The following is a 17072-nucleotide window of genomic DNA, read 5'->3' as shown; positions in this document are numbered from 1 at the left end:
ACAGACTGGGCAAACCAAATTTGCAGTAATAGCGTGGAGGACGAACTCATGGAATGTATGCAAGATAGTTTTCTAGATCAGCATGTTGAGGAACCAATTAGGGAACAAGTTATTTTAGATCTAGTACAGTGCAACCTTGTAGTAAAGGGGCCTTCAGGAAAGAGTGACCATAATATGATAGAATTTTATATCGAGTTTGAAAGTGACTTAGTTAAATCCGAAAAAGGGTCGTAAATCTAAACAAAGTAAACTATGTAGGTAGGAGTGGAGAGTTGGCCAAGGTAGATTGGGAATCTACAGCAAAAGGTGTGACTGTAGACAAGCAATCGGCTAGCATTTAAAGAATACATAATTTACAACAAAAACACATTCCTTTGAGGCACAAAAATCCCACATGAAAAGTGGTCCAACCATGGCTAACAAGTTAAAGATAGCATTAGATGAAAGGAAGAGGCTTACAATGTTGCCAAAAAGAGTGGTAAGCCTGAGGATTGGGAGGATTTTAGAATTTAGCAAAGGAGGACCAAGAAATTGATAAAGGGAAAAAAGAATGAGAGTAGACTAGCGAGAGGCATAAACAGACTGTAAAAGCTTCTATAGGTATGTAAAAAGGAAAAGATTAGCGACAGTAAATGTGGGTCCCTTACAGGCTGAGACAGAAGAAATTATAATGGGGAATAAGGAAATGGCAGAGAAATTAAACAAATACTTTGTGTCTGTCTTCATGGAAGATGATGCAAAAAACTTCCCAGAAATAGTGGAGAACCAAGGCTCTCGCAAGAATGAGGAACTGAAAGAAATTAGTATTAGTAAAAAAAATAGTATTGGAGAAATTAGTGGAACTGAAAGCCGATAAATCCCCTGGAACTGATGGCCTATATCCTAGGGTTTTAAAAGAGGTAGCTGTAGAGATAGTGGATGCATTGGTCGTCATCTTCCAAAATTCCATAGATTCTACAACAGTTCCCATGGATTGGAAGGTAGCAAGTGTCACCCCACTATTTAAGGAGGGAGGGAGTGAGAAACAGGGAATGTCAGACCAGTTAGCTTGACATCAGTAGTAGGGAAAATGCTAGAATCTATTATTAAGGACATGGTAACAGGGCACTTAGAAAATAATAATAGGATTGGGCAAAGTCAACACAAATTTATGAAAGGGAAATGATGTTTGACAAATCGGTTAGAGTTTTTTGAGGTTGTAACTAACAATAGATAAGGGGGAACCAGTGGATGCAGTGCATTTAGATTTTCAAAAGGCATTCGCTAAGGTGCCACACAAGAGGTTATTAAACAAAATTAGGGCTCATGGGTTTGGGGGTAATATACTAGCATGGATTGAGGATTGGTTAACGGACAGAAAACAGAGTAGGAATAAACTGGTCATTTTCAGGTTGGCAGGCTGCAACGATTGGGGTACCGCAAGGATCAGTGCTTGGGCCTCAGCTATTCACAATCTACATCAATGATTTGAATGATGGGACGAAATATAATATATCCAAGTTTACTTATGATACAAAGCTGGGTGGAAATGTCAGTTGTGAGGAGGATGCAAAGAGGCTTCAAGGGGATATAGACAGGTTAAGTGAGTACGCAAGAACATGGCAAATGGAATATAACACGGAGAAATGTGAAGTTATCCACTTTGGTAGGAAAAATAGAAAAGCAGAGTGTTTTTTTTTTAAATAAGGTGAGAGATTGGGAAATGTTGGTGTTCAGAGGGACCTGGGTGTCCTTGTACATGAATCACTGAAAGTTAACATGCAGGTACAGCAAGCAATTAGGAAAGCAAATGGTATGTTGGCCTTTAGTACAAGAGGATTTGAGTATAGAGTAAAGACGTCTTACTGCAATTATATAGGGCCCTGGTGAGACCACACCTGGAGTATTGTGTACAGTTTTGGTCTCCTTACCTAAGGAAGGATATACTTGCCAGAGGGAGTACAACCAAAGTTCACCAGACTGGTTCCTGGGATGGGGGGCTTATCCTATGAGGAGCGATTGAGTAGACTAGGCCTATATTCTCTAGCGTTTAGAAGAATGAGGTGTGATCTCATTGAAACATACACAATTCTTACAGGGCTTGACAGGGTAGATGCAGGGAGGATGTTTCCGCTGGCTGGGGAGTCTAGAGCCAGGGGTCACTGTCTCAGAATAAGGGGTCAGCCATTTAGGACTGAAATGAGAAGAAATTTCTTCACTCAGAGGGTGGTGAACCTTTGGAATTCTCTACCAGAGGGCTGTGGAGGCGGTTGTTGAGTATATTCAAGTCAGAGAGCGATAGATTTTTGGATATTAAGGGAATCAAGGGATATGGGGATAGAGCAGGAAAGTGGAATTGCGGTAGAAGATCAGCCATGATCTTATTTAATGGCAGAGCAGGCTCGAAGGCCGACTCCTGTTCCTATTTCTTATGTTCTTATGCAATAGTTTTCCACCATTTAAAAAATTGTTTTTCTATTCTTCCTACCAAAGTTAATAACCTCACATTTCCTTCCATCTGCCACTTTATTGCCCACTCACTTAACCTGTCTATATCCTTTGCAGGCTCTGTCCTCCTCACAACTTACTTTCCCACCTAGTTTGTATTGTCAGCAAACTTGGATACATTACACTCAGTCCCTTCATCCAAGTCATTAATTTAGAGCCCCAAGCACTGATCCTTGCAGCACCCCACTAGTTATAGCCTGCCAGCCTGAAAATGACCTGTTTATCCCTACTGTTTTCTGTCCATTAACCAATCCTCTATCCGTGCTAATATATTACTCCTAGCCCCATACCTTGCGTAGCAACCTTTTAAGAGGCACTTATCAAATGATTTTTGGAAATCCAAATATGTATCACCACTGGTTCCCCTTTATCCACCCTGCTAGTTACATCCTCAAAGACTTCTAATAAATTTATGAAACACTATTTCCCTTTCATAAAACCATGTTGACTCTGCCTATGCCGTTACCACTTCCTTAATAATGGATTCCAGCATTTTCCTGACGACCGACATCCGGCTAACTGGCCTATAGTTCCCTACTTCCTCTCCCCCTCCTTTCTTGAATAGCAGGGTTACATTTGCTACCTTCCAATCTGCTGGGACCGTTCCAGAATCTAGGGAATTTTGGAAGATCACAACCAATGCATCCACTATTTATGCAGCCACCTCTTTTAGAACCCTCGAATGTAGGCCATCAGGTCCGGGGATTTGTCAGCTTTTAATCCCATTATTTACTGAAGCACTTTTTCTCTACTGATATTAATTACTTCAAGTTCTTCACTCATTAGCCCCTTGGTTCCCCACTATTTTTGGTATGCTTTTCATGTCTTCTACAGTGAAGACAGATACAAAATATTTGTTTAAAGTCTCTATTTCCTTATTCCCTATTATAATTTCTCCTGTCTCAGCCTCTAAGGGACCAATACTTCATACAAGTCATTGATAAATAGTGAAAAGCCGAGTCCCAGACAGACCCTGCCAATTGGAGGACATGGCCATTATCTCTGCTCTCTGTCCTAACCAAATCTTTACCCACGTCAATAGGTTGCCTCCAATTCCATGCGCTTTCATTTTTGCTAACTGTATCCTGTGTGGAACCTTATCAAATGCTTTCTGGAAGTCCATATAATTAACATCCATAGACACTCCTTTATCTACCATGCTAGTAACCTTCCCAAAAAATTCAACTAGGTCAGTTAGATATGACTTACCCCTTACAAAGCCATGCCGGCGCACTGCATGGGTAGACTTCTGGGTGAGTAAATTCCAAGTATTTAAAACTATGAGACTAGACTGGACGCAGTATTTCAGATACACCATCTCAGACACTATGGTTCTTTTATACTGGATTTAACTCGCTATACATCCTGGTACTCTGCCTTTGCAATAGCCTCCCGGCACCAATCGCACACCTTCAGGAACTCAATTATATGCAGGGACAGGCTATTTGAACTAGGTAGGTTAGGGAAATCAAGGGGTCATGCATACAAGCAATCCAAGCGTAGAACTAGGTTAGATGTCAGCTGGTTTTCCTTTATGCAGAGCGTTATTGGTGCTTGAAATAAGTTAGTGTCGAGAGTGCAGATACGCCGTAGTATTTCAAAAAAGGAGCTGTACGAGTTCCTTGCTGTGGCGAATGTCACTGCTTACAAAAAACAGGAGGTGTTGGTTATGTACCTCATACCACTGATTTCTGAACTTATGTTAATCACCATAGGGGGTTGGAGAGGAATTTTCCAGATTTCTCTTTCCCCCGAATTGGCCTAGATTTTTTTTTCTGTTCTTCGGAGTCTTCCAGGAGGATACATGGCTGCTAGTGGGAGGGAATACTAAGGGCTACAATGCTTAGTTGCATCATGACTGTTTTGGGCAGGCTTCATGGGCCAGCTGGTCTTTTCTTGTCTACTTTTTCAACAACAACTTTTATTTATATAGCACCTTTAGGATGTTTTACTACATTAAGGCACTTCCTGAATTTGGCATACTCTGCAAGCTGAAATCAAAACCATGAAAAATGCAGTCTCACATCAGGAACTTAATATGCAGAGATTTGGATTCATTTCCAAAATGCCCTCAAACAAAGACACCAAAAGGTTGCTCTATTGGTAACCCAGATTAAAGAGGGTAAACTGGGTAAAAGATGGCTTGAGATGTAGGTTAATGATATATTATGTGTTCAGAGACTACAAATATCTGTCAGGAGACATCTGACCACCCCCAAGACAAATTTTTTAATTTTGTATTGTAGCTGTGATTAGTCCCCAGTTTACACAAGCCAAAAACCTTGTTGCAGTAAGTGTACCGTCTTAATAAACAAATATCCAACAGGAAGTATGCAGAGTCTGGATGCAGAAATTGGCCTGATAGTTGACAAAGAAGTCTCTCCTGTGGCGTACTGAGCTCATTTTATCAACAAGCATAAGAAGCTTGTTGATAAAATGAAGGCACATGGTATTAAAGGAAATGTGGCAGCATAGGTAGGAAGTTGGTTAAAGGACAGAAAACAGTAGCGGTTAATGGATGTTTTTTCCAGAGTGGAGGGATGTAAACACTCCTGCTTCCCAGGGGTCAGTGTTGGGACCATTACAGTTCTCCGTATGTATAAATGATCAGTACTTGGGAAAGAGGGGCACACATCAAAATGTGATGACACTGCAAAAGTAGGTGTGTGATTCACTGAAGAGAGCTGTAAGCAACTTCAGGAGCCATCTTTTGTCTCTTTACTAGCCCTATCACCATCTCGTCTCGTTTTGAATACCTCTTAATGTCTTTTCACTTCTCTTTTGGTCTTTCATCCCCATTTCCCAGCCCCCAAACTTTTAATGTTTCATTTCCTGTGTTTTTTCAGTCCTGACGAAGGGTTTCGACCTGAAACGTTGACTATTTCTCTCTCCACGGATGTTGTCTGGCCAGCTGAGTTTTTCCTGCATTTTCTGTTGTTATTTCAGGAGAATGAAGATTGGTAGATATCAGATGAAATTCAATGAAGAAATGTGAGACGATGCATTTGGAGAGAAAGGAGGAAATATACAGTAAGTGGTAAAACTTTCAGAACATAAAGGGATACCTAACTGTACATTTACATCCCTGGTAAATCTGAACTGTTAGGAAAGAGTTTCATCTGGACTGCAGACTTTGCAGGAATCTTCATTTAGCTTGTTGGGGTGGCACCCCTGGCCAAGTAGCCAGACAAGTTTTATAACAAGTTGAAATCATTTATGCAACCCCACCCCAGTTCGAATAGCTGTTATTGCCAAGAGACAGCAATCACATCTGCCACAGTTTGTCCCAGTTTTACAATGTTTCTTACATTGATCCCTGATTTTTAAGTTCTGTAGTGACATGTGGCCCTCCTGTCTTTATTCAAGAGAAAGCTACATCAAGAGTGCCATGCTTCAAGAGAAATGGTGTATGGTAGCGTAGTTGTTATGTTAACGGAATAGTAATCCAGAAGCCTGAACTAATAATCCAGCAGATGCACATTTAAATCCCCTCATGGTAGTTTGAGAATGTGAGTGCAGTTTAAATAATCTGGAATCAAAAAGCTGGTATCAGTAAAAAAAAAATGACCATGAAGCTGCTGGATTGTTGTAAAAACCTAATTGGTTCACTAATATCCTTTAGGGCAGGAAACCTGCCATCTTTAATCGGTCTGGCCTATATGCGACGCTAGTCCCCCCCACACCAACGTGGTTGACTCTGAACTGTCCTCTGAAGTGACCTAGCAATCCATTTGGTTGTATTGCCTGTGAAATAGCTGTAGGATGACAGGTTGATCAAGCAGCAAAACAAAAAGCATATAGGAACCCACGTTTTATAAACAAGGTCAAAAGGGTAAAAGCAATGCAGATATGCTAAACATATAAAAACCATTGTCTAGACTGCAGGTAAAGTGTCCAGTTTTAGGCATCTTACCAAGAATGACGAGGACACCGAAAAGATGCAGAATAGAGAACACCAGAAATATTGGATATTAGTTATGAGGATACACAGATGGATAGATTATTGAGGCATCCAAAATTATGAGGGATGTTGATTAGACAAATAGGGAAAAATGATCTCCGGTAGTCAGCAACTACAGTAACTTATCAAAAGAATGGAAGGGAGAGGTGAGGAATTATTATTTAAAAAAACACAATGGGTGTTTAGGATAGGGTAGAAATAATGACTAGAAATAGCTACCCAGAAATAGTGATTAAAAAAGAAAATGAATATTTGAAAGAAAATTTGAGTGTAGGTGAATGGGACCAAGTGGATAGCTCTTCCAGAAAGCTGGCACAGGCACAATGGGCCAAATGGTCACCACCTGTGGTCTAAATCGGTGTTCATCAGGCCTACACCATTAAATTCTAGGATGACCAAGCAGTCAGTTTGCAAGGCAAATGAGGTTACTAGAAATATCTTCCCTCCTTTAGTTTTTCCTGCAAACCGTGGGTATTGGAGGGAATTCAAGAAATGCATACACACTCAATTCCAAGAAAACTACCACTACCTCCATGCTAAATTGTCCACTATCCGTGAAGAGAAAAGCAGAAGTTGGTGATGAGCCATCAGTGTTTAATCCAAGTCAGAGATATATTCAAGCCTAGTTTGCTTTGGATATCCTATTTATTCATATGGATTTTTATTTGTTCTCAGTATTTGACACCAACGAATAATGTTCCCTCTAATTTTTGGGGGGCTGCGCGGCCCATTCAAAATTCCACGTATGTCCGATTTTTCCATTTAAAAGCCGGTGCGCTTGCTGCGCGGGAGCCCCAGAGCGCTGCGCCGCTCAAAGGAAACATTGCTGGCAAGGCCACTAGTTATACTAAAATAGTGGTGGTGAGCCACCTTGAATCATTGCCGTTCTTGTGATGACGGTGCTAGATAGGGAATTAAAGGATTTTAACTCAGCAACGACGAAGGGACAGCAATATATGTTCAAGTCAGGGTAATGTGTCACTTGGACGTGATGGCATGCCAATGATATTACTGCTCTTGTCCTTTATGGTGATAAAGGTTGCAAAGTTGGGAGCCATTGCCAAAGTAAGGATGGGGAGTTGCTGCAGTGCATTGTGTCAATAGTACATAATATAGTATAGCCACGTTAAGCTGGTGATGGGGGTGGGGCAGCAGATCGAGAGATGTGTAGCGGGGCACCGATCAAACAGACTGTTCTGTCCTCGAATATTGTAAATTTGCTAGAGCACTGCTGAAGCTGCATCTAGACGGGTGGGGAGTATGCCATCAAACTTTTGACAAACTTTGTAGATGGTAGAGAGGCTTTGAAATGTCAGGTGCTGAACCATTTAATCACAGAATAACTAGCCTCTGCATTGTTCTTGTAGCCAGTGTTGATATTGCCGATTCAGTTAAGTTCCTGGTCAATAGTGGCCCCACATGATGATGTTTGTGGTGTTATTTAAAATTGGGGAAGTGGATGGGCTTTTCTAGTTAGATATGGTCATTGTCTGGCACTTATGGTGCAAATGAAACCAGGTACTCGTCAACCCAAGTCCAAATGTTGTCCCGGTCCAGGGTATCACAGGCTTCTTCAGCATCAGTGTAATGAATGGAGTTGAATGGTCCTGACCTTATAATGGAGGGAAGGTCATTGACGACGCAAGCTGAAGATGGATTGACCAAGATCGCTGCCTTAAAGAATTCCAGCAACGTGCTGGGGCTGCGATGATTGCCCAACAACCATAACCATTTTCCTGTGCAACAGATTGACAAGCTACAAGAGGATTTTCCCTTGACTTTAGTTTTGATGGGCTTCCTCAGTCAAATGCTGTCCTGATGATGTGGGCAGTTACCCTCACCTCTCCTGACATTCATCAAAACTATCATGAGGTCTGGCACAAATGCACTGTTCATCATGAACAGGTGCCACTTGATGATACTGATGGTTGGGAGGAGGCTGATAGGGTGGGAGTCAGCGAGAATAAATCTGTCCTGTTTCTGTGGATAGGACACACCTGGGCAATTTTTTTTAAATTTTTTTTTAATGTTGTTGGCTAGATACCAGCATCATAGCTGCACTGAAATATTTTGCCTACGGGGATAGATACATCCGTACGTCTTCAGCAATACAGCTCGTCATCTAGGCCCAAAGTCTTCACTGTGTCCAGCTCAGCTGAATTGTGTAGAGGGAGCTGAATAGGCTGTTCACTGGTATCTATGATGGTAAGGATCTCAGGAGGAGGCAAAGTGGCATTGTTCTCAGTAACTTTGGCTGAAGATGCTTGCAAACATGTCAGCCATGTCTCACACCAACATAAGAATGCAAGAACATAAGAATTAGGAGCACGAGTAGACCATACGACCCTGCTCCACCATTCAACAAGATCATGGCTGATCTTAAACCTCAACTCCACTTTCCTGCCCTATCCCCATACCCATCGATTCCCCCGGAGTCCAAAATATTATCCATCTCAGCCTTCAATATACTCAATGACTGAGCTTCCACAGCCCTTTGGGGTAGAGAATTCCAAAGATTCACAACCCTCTGAGTGAAGAAATTCTTCCTTACCTCAGTCTTAAATGGCTGACCCCTTATCCTGAGACTATTCCCCCTAGTTCTAGACTCTCCAGCCAGGGGAAAACAACCTCTCAGTATCTACCCTGTCAATTCCCCTCAGAATCTTGTATGTTTCAATGAGATCACCTCTCATTCTTCTAAACTCCAGGGATATAGGCCCAATTTACTCAATCTCTCCTCACAGGACAGCCCTCTCATCCCAGGGATCAAGCTAGTGAACCTCCGTTGCACCGCCTCTAAGGCATGCATGTCCTTTCTCAGATAAGGGGGCCAAAACTGTGCACAGTACTCCAGGTGTGGTCTCACCAAAGCCCTGTAAAACTGTAGTAAGTCTTCCTTACTCTTGTACTCCAACCCCCTTGCAATAAAGGCCAATATGCCATTTACCTTTTCAATTGCTTGCTGTACCTGCATGCTAACATTGTTTCCTGTACAAAGATACCTAAATCTCTCTGAACACCAACATTTAATAGTTCCCACCATTAAAAAAAATATTTTTCTATTCTTCCTACCAAAGTGAATAGCTTCACATTATACTCCATCTGCCTCCTTATTACTCACTCATTTAACCTGTCTATATTTCTTTGCAGGCTCATTGCGTCCTCCTCACAGCTTATTTTGCCACCTAGCTTTGTATCGCCAACAAACTTGGATACATTGCACTCAGTCCCTTCATCTAAGTCATGAATATAGGTTATAAATAGCTGAGACCCAAGCACAGATCCTTGCAGCACCCCATGAGTTACAGCCTGCCAATCTGAAAATGACCTGTTTATTCCTACTCTGTTTTCTGTCCATTAACCAATCCTCTGTCCATGCTAATATATTACCCCCAACCCCGTGAGCCCTCATCTTGCGTAGCAACCTTTTATGTGGCACCTTATCGAATGCCTTTTGGAAATCCAAATATACTACATCCACTAGTTCCCCTTTATCTACCCTGCTAGTTACATTCTCAAACTCAAATTTGTTAAACACAATTTCCCTTGCATAAAACCATGCTGACTCTGTCTAATCAGATGATGATTTTCTAAGTGCCCTGTTACCACTTAATAATGGATTCCAGCATTTTCCCCGATGTGTGATGTCAGACTAACTGGCCCGTAGTTCCCGGTTTTCTCTCTCCCTCCTTTCTTGAATAGCGGCGTTACATTTGCTACCTTCCAATCTGCTGGGACCGTTCTAAAATCTAGGGAATTTTGAAAGATCACAATCAATGCATCCACTTCTTTTAGATCCCTAAGATGTAGGCCATCAGGTCCAGGGGATTTGTCAGCTTTTAATCCCATTAGTTTCTCAAGTACTTTTTCTCTACTGATATTAATTACTTCAAGTTCATCACTCTTATTAGCCCCTTGGTTCCCCACTATTTTTGGTATGCTTTGTGTGGCTTCTACTGTGAAGACAGATACTAAATATTTGTTTAAATTCTCTATCATTTCCTTATTCCCTATTATAATTTCCCATGACGCCACCATGGTTGAGGATGGGAATGTTCAGAGCCTTCTCCTGTTATTTACCTTATTGTCGGTCACCATTTTTGAGCGCATAATGTAGGCTGACATTTTATTGCAGCACTCCGGGTGCTCTCTTTCAGATGCAATGTTAACCAAGGTTACTTCAGCCTGTTCAAGTGGATGTACAACATCCTACAGCACTTTTTGAAGAGGAGCTCTCCTGGTGTCCTGGTCAACCTATATTCATCAAATCAACACTACCAAAACAGATTGACTGGTCTCATTTGCTGTTGTGGGACCTTCCAGTGTGCAAACTGGCTACCACATTTGCCTACATAATACCTGATTATACTTCAAAAATATAATTCATTAGCTGTGAAGCACTTTGGAACATCCTGAAGTGAAAGGATGTATAAATGTAAGTTGCTTCTAGTTTCTTACAGTTGTTTAGTTATTAACTCAAGGATCAGGTCAAGTTCCTACTCCATAACTAAAAGCAAATTTTAAACTACAAGTGCCATAATTGATGTAGATGCAAATAAAAGCCAATGACTCCCTTTTCTATCCTCTTGCTCATTTTGCATCTTCACTGAACACTCCAACCAGCTTCATTTTCCAGAGAGATATTTTTAGCTACATAGTTCTCCACTGTTGCCAATATGGTTATGCACAGCTGGAAATTGGTGCAGTTCACGTTTCTCCTCTCCCAATGGACGACGTCTATTCTGCAGTACACTTCCATCTAGTGAGCTCAAATAAATTGACCTTGTCTAACTTAATTGCACTCTCCTTATGGATTTTGCAAACTTAAGCAACTGTTCTTGCCACTACTGTACTGCTTTAAGGCCAGAGCACACTGCGTTTAGAGCAATCAACCACAGATTAAAAGTATACTTCAATAATTTTACTACTGCTAGTAGACACAGGTTTATCTCCTATTCAATAGCTTGAAGATAAAAATCAGATTTGTTGCACCAAAATGTAATCATAATTTTTTTGTTGCAATTGTCCTCCACCTCGCAAAGACATTGAATACTAAAGTATAATTCCACAGGTGCCAGTCTCAGTACAGTATCTTATCCAAGTAGCCATTCTTTCTAAGGTTATAAATTTAATGTCAACAAACAATCCTCCATGGAAGGCATCAAAGCTCAGTCCAATTCTGTTCTCATGTCCACACATGCATATTTTACAGCAGGAGTCACCGGATAATGAGAAAAATTCTGGTTGAGTTTTTCCACTCCATAGCACAGGGACACCTAGGTCAATTATAGCACCCTTAATGTTGCCAGGCTGAGAACAACAAATTTGACCGACTGAGAATCAAACTTGCGACCACCTGGCTTGTACAGCAACCATGCAGTTTCACCTCAATTTGCAATGTTGTGGTATCACGAAGGACTAAACCACCATATTGAGATATGGTGGAATAATCTGCTGTACAGTCAAAGATCCCACGTATTCCAATTATATTGCAATGAATAGAATCTGAAATGTTAACATTCACTATAAGCCACTGGAAAATATTCCATGACTTGCCTGTTGTACTGTAGTATTTTCAGATTTAAATCCTCAGATTGCAGTAAACCAAGTGTGCACCAGAGAGCTTTACATTCTCTCCCCCCCTAATTGGGCCGCTGCCTAAAATAGCCAGTCTATTTTTAGCTTGTTACTAAAGTACTGTATTTCAGTGTTGACCTCGGTGGTGAAATCTAGTATGCGTCACATACACTGCCAAAAATCAACAATGTTCCCTTGCAAAACCACGTTTGTCTGATTTTTAACATTTGGTGCATGTACTTCTGAAATTAGAAATAGGTGCAAGTTTTAAATATGTTAGCCGTCAATTATGATCGGGGGTTGATGCTCAAAATGCTGATTTAGAGCATTTATAAATATTCATTTCCTGCTGTTCTGTAATTTTGAAGATTCTATTTTACTTATGAAAACACTCAATCTCATTCAAAATAAAGGGAAAAAACAAGTTTCATATTGACAACCCACTTCAAACCTACATTCTTGCAAAACAAATACCCATTCACAGTCTATCCAGTCCATCACACAATCTGCTTGTGGAGTGTGGGTCCCATTATCACTCACTATGACATTTTCTAATATTTAAGCAGTATATGGGGTGGAGAGAAAACTATCGCTACAGAAATTAACAGCACCCCAGGCACTTCTGATTGGCTTAACATTTGTTTTCCTTGTGCCGAAGAGGAAGACAAGAAAGGAAAGTTGTTCAATGAGATTGTTTTGAGGTTTTCAAAAAGGAGGATATGGAGGTGGAGATATTTAAGGGAATACCAAGTACAGAAGAATTTTAAAATGGGAGCTGACCTATGGATGATGTCACTGAAGGGCAGCATGTAAATCAGGAAAAGGAGGGAGCAAGGATAGTTTCCTGCAGGGCTCCAGAAGCGAGAAGGAAAAGCTGGAGATGTACAGGCTACATTTGAACAAGTGGGACTAGAACCATGCGATGGCAGTACTAGATCTGGGCGACAGTAGAAGGCAAAGTTGTCATTCACGTTTAATACTGTAGAGGTGTCAAGGTGGGATCACTACCACAGAGGATCTTGTTCATGATTTTGGTTGGTCATTAGAGCCATATTTAGTACTGCAAGGACAGAAGATGGACTGGAGGGATTCAAAGAAGGAGTTTCACAAAAGATGGGTGAGAAGCTGGGCGGCAGCTACATATTGGGAGGACCTTAGAGGGGAAAGGAGGTTGGAGTTGGGGTGGTAGTTTGTGAGAACAGAAGAATCAAAGATTTTTTTTTAAGCAGGATGAGAATCGTGGTTTTGAAGGAGACAGCAACAGTGCCTGAGGAAAGGGAACCATTTAGAGTAACAGCTAGTATAGGGACTAGGAAAGAAAGTTGGGTGGTCAGGAATTCAATGAAAAGAGGATCAAAGGAGCAGGTGATGGGCCGCACGTTGAGAAGCTTAATGAGGTAAGGACTGGAGGAGGGGATGATAATGGGGAGTAACTGCAGAAATTGTGAAGTGTGTACTATGTTGTCTTACCTACTTTGGTAGGGTCATCTTCATTTCTAAAACAAAAATATTCTTCACACGCTCGAGTGTGACCCTGTTCTGATTAGTTACCAGGACCGGGTGCTCAGCATTTTAAAAAAGTTATCTGTACCAGTATGGACATAGGACCTGTTGTTAATTCTCCTAACACAGACACTGTGCTTGGGAATCAGCTAGTTGAAGACTAGGTCAATTGATATTCTCCCAACCCTAGATAATTTAACACAATGGGGTCTGTGGAGATGGATGGTGTTTTAGAGAATGCTTTTATTTGAACTAAGAAAATAAAAAGGCCAAGAAAAGGTCATGTATATTCTTTTTCCACATTCTACATACAGCAAAATAACTTCTTACCCACTAGCAGGCTATGCAAAATTCCCTCATCCATTCACTTCGTTATTTTCAGTTTAGTCACTGGTTTAATGTGTGTTTTTGCGCCACAGGAAAACCAATGGTCATGACTTTTGAAACTGTTGCAAATGGTTAATATGAAACAGTAAGGCTCCACAAGTATCTATACAATGAAATTACCACCCCAATTCGGACACATTTGGCAGCAACAAAACTGAATAACCTCTCATTGCTAATAACATTGCGAAGCAGCCTAGGTCCTGCATGAAAAACATGAGAATTGACTGGACTGGAGAAGTGAATAGATCTATCTGTCGGGACTCCTCCTGGCCACAAATGTGTGATGGGTCATCTCTGGGCGCAATTTGCATTTGTGGCGATGGATGGCAACATGTCAGCTATCCTTTCAATTCCCAGCAGGTACCGAGTTGAGACCATCAGCCCCTTGCTCAGATACCAGTGAGCTAGATGTACTGGTGCACTGCTTATGTAGTGGTGCATAGGTTGGCAGGTGTGTTCCAAATCTATGGCTGCAAGCCAATTTCAGAGGCACACTGCTTGTGGAAGGAAAGGTTCAGGGTCTATGATGAGACAAGCAGGGGGGCTTGAGAAACCCAAATATTCAAGACTTCAGCACCAGCTGGCAGATCCTCATAACATCCTTCTATCCTCTTCTGTACTCAGCAAGCCTGGCTCTCATTTTGTTACAGTTAGACAAGATGCATCTGGGCAAACCCTTTGGTGGTTACTACCTTAGGCTGCCTTTCCTAATGGATTCAACCAACACATGAACAGATGTGATCAATGAGCTAATTTGGTCCTGGAGAGATCTGTAGGAGATGGTCAAGATTCAGACCATGAGACATCAGGAAGAACTCTGGGTTAAGACATCAGGACACCAATGATTAAATCCACTGACAAAATAGCTAAGAGAGCTGTGAGACCTAGTTAAGAGGCTCATATGCATTGAAACTATGGGTGTCAATGGCAAGTGATGTGTTCGCCAGGCCAATGCTCAAGCAGTCCATTAATTTCTCAGCCAGGGCCACAAGGGTACAGAGTGCAATGGTGACTGTCTTAATGCGAATTGCTAGGGTGGGATAGGGAGCGGAGGATCCATGCTTGCATGCTTTGGATAGGGAGGCAGGAGAGGGATGTAAGAGTACCGAGGGGATTTCCCCAAGCATTCCTGCTGGAACCACTATTCTAATTTACATTAATAATTTGTACGCAAAAAACTCTGCAAACTGGTCAAGCTAGAAGGACTAGTTGGATTGGAGGATGTAATTCCACTTACAGAAGAAGGTGGACAAAATGTCTAAGTGTGTAAAACAAAGGCAGATACAATTTAATGTGGACAAGTGTGAAGTACTGCATATAGTAAGGGAAAGTTAGCAACATATACCCCAACAGAACCAACAGTCTTTGTATACTTGAAGCTCGATATGTCCAACCAATGTTGAGGAGCAATCAACAAAGCCATTACAATGCTGAATTACATATAATCAAAACAGTAGAATGAAAGTCAGGAGGAACAGAACTGCTCCAGTCAAATTACTCCGAGTAATGTGTCTAGTTCTGGTCACCGAAGCACAAGAGACACATTCAGGCACTGGAGGCAATAGAGAGAGAAAACAGAAGGCTAATCCCTATTGTCAAATGTGAGTTAAGGAAACACTGTATAACCTTTGGCTTTTATGATGTCCAAGAGATGATCTGATAGAGTTATAGCCAAAATTATGGAAAAGGTAAATCTGGAAAATGCCAAGTACAGCTCCCTGTTATCTGTCACAACAATGTGCTTCAGCCCACCCTTTGAAAAATGATGGTCTCATAGTTAAGATTATCAAATTAATCCCATATTGGAGGAAGTTTTATGCTAAGGGTCTATGCCCACTAGGAACCAGAGGAGACAAGCCAACATTATTTGCAGTTTGGGCTCTCCAACAGCTGCTCTGTGGACTCCTCTCTCAGGGTTCCAGCAGTCCAGAATTAAAGTGGACTCTTGATTAGAATTCAGACACTACCCAGCTACTTTTTCCCCTTGTGCTTGGTACAACACACCACTTCATATAAACCAAAGGTCATCTCATGCTCAGAGCAATCTTGGTAACAGTGCACTCTAGGTGAACAATAATCCCGCTCATCATCAATATGTATACAGGAATCAAGAACACTGGATCTCTTCAACTGACAGATGGACAAATAAAACCAAACGACTATAAATCACAACCTACAATTATGAATCATTAAGTAAAATTAAACAGCAGATAAATAACAGAAAACCGCTTACAAAAAATGTTACAAAACAAAAGGCATCTCAAAGATCTTGGACCTTGAAGTAACAATCTTACTTTGGATCAACATCCAAATGGTGAAATTTACATGTGATTTGACATTTATGCACTGTTGCACGAGCCCCAAAGTGCAGCTGGTTTACAAAGTAGATAGTCATGAAAGAAACCTGGTACAGGGTAATAGTTATACCTCCTTCTTGGCTTTGAATCTAAACTGGGACAAAGGAAACTCAAAAAGGTACGCTTTTATAATTAAATGCAGCTGTCAAAATAGGTCAAGAGTCTATGCGGCTATCAACCTCAGGCCATTAACCCACCTTCAGGCCAAAGTGAATGGCTAGTGTACAAGACTGCGTCTGCTCACCCACTCTTCATCGCCACTTTTGGAACAATTAATTACTCCAGCTCGTTCTTGCTGTGGACAAACTGCAATTGGCCAACCAATTTAGACCAGAGTCATGAACAAACCATATAAACAAACAAAAATTCTTTGAAACAACTACAATATGCAATGGAGGGTAAATACATTACACGCTGGCAGCTGCAAGAACCCTTAAATAAAAACACTAAAATGAAGAAGATTTTCCTCCCAGATGGAAAGTCAACATAAGCTCAGCAGGGCAGGGCAGGACAGGACTTCTTCCCAACCTAATGACCTGCCCCAGCTGTTTTCCCAGGGTCAGGATAATGTAAATATTTTCAGCAGCTCATGACAGGATTCCCACCTCAGTCAGAATCACACCTCTAAGGAGGAGGGCAGCTGAAGAGAAGCCTCAACTTTTGTTCAAAAATTAAAAAATTGCAGAGACCAGGGACCTGTGATCAATTATACTCCCATTGCGACTTCAAAATTTGAATTCCCCTACCCCCACCCCACTGCTGTGCACCAGAAATAGATGGCCAGCATTCGTACTGCACAG

General features: G+C 41.3%; 1 protein-coding gene across 5 annotated transcripts in view; it reads right to left on the bottom strand.

The window, feature by feature from the left end:
- The window catches only part of grb10b (growth factor receptor-bound protein 10b), a 267318-nt gene that overhangs the window by 214389 nt on the left and 35857 nt on the right, over positions 1–17072 (bottom strand). For 2 of the 5 annotated variants that reach the window (XM_085988111.1, XM_085988114.1), the window contains exon 2: positions 16470–16578. The exons of the other annotated variants lie outside the window; for them this stretch is intronic. The gene's annotated coding sequence lies outside the window, so the exon portion shown is untranslated. The remainder of the gene's footprint in view (positions 1–16469; positions 16579–17072) is intronic. 5 annotated transcript variants of the gene reach the window in all.

This window comes from Somniosus microcephalus, chromosome 5 (genome assembly GCF_052327205.1).
Source record: "Somniosus microcephalus isolate GS21.2 chromosome 5, FLI_Smic_1.0, whole genome shotgun sequence".
Classification (NCBI taxonomy): Eukaryota; Metazoa; Chordata; class Chondrichthyes; order Squaliformes; family Somniosidae; genus Somniosus; species Somniosus microcephalus.
Note: the sequence above shows the minus strand (reverse complement) of the source record. Positions and strands in the feature narration are given on the sequence as shown.